The sequence below is a fragment of the Penaeus monodon genome, chromosome 29 (assembly GCF_015228065.2).
Source record: "Penaeus monodon isolate SGIC_2016 chromosome 29, NSTDA_Pmon_1, whole genome shotgun sequence".
Lineage (NCBI taxonomy): Eukaryota > Metazoa > Arthropoda > Malacostraca > Decapoda > Penaeidae > Penaeus > Penaeus monodon.
Genome location: NC_051414.1, coordinates 4211990 through 4212697, shown reverse-complemented (window position 1 = coordinate 4212697; position 708 = coordinate 4211990).

The following is a 708-nucleotide window of genomic DNA, read 5'->3' as shown; positions in this document are numbered from 1 at the left end:
CGTAAATAGAATTTATCTAGATATAAAAAGAAAAATCTATTTTAATCTTAAAAGAACAAATAACTGATATCAAGCTTAAATTTATCCAACCAGAGGAGAACACTGCGCTGCATCATCACATAGAACTCAGAACACCAATAGAACACACAGAGAACATCAACAGAACATAGAGAGAATAGAGAACACGCCTACAGGCCAAAGAATATCGATATAACATACAAATAATTGAGAACACACCAACAGAACACCGACTGTAGTAGCCAGAGAACACCAAGAGAAAACACAGAGAACAGAAATCAATGACAGAACACACGGAGAATACAGAAAACACACATCCGAACACACAAGGACCAGAAAACATAGAGAACAAAAAGAAACAAAACAAAAAGACGCATAGAGAAAAGAGAACACACGTACAGGACGCATAGATAAAAGTGGATACACATACATGACACATGAATAAGAGAAAACACCTACACAATAAGAAAAGAAAAAATTGTAGGACACATAGAAATCAGAGAACACCAACAGAACACATAGAGAACAGAGAACACCAGCAGAATACATAGAAAACAAAGAACACCAGCAGAACACATCGAAAATAAAGAACACTCGGAGAGAGCAGAGGACACGCTCTCTCAGCTCAATATGAGCGTCACCCAACCATGCAGAACACTCCTTTTGACTTATCACATACAACGTCGTGTA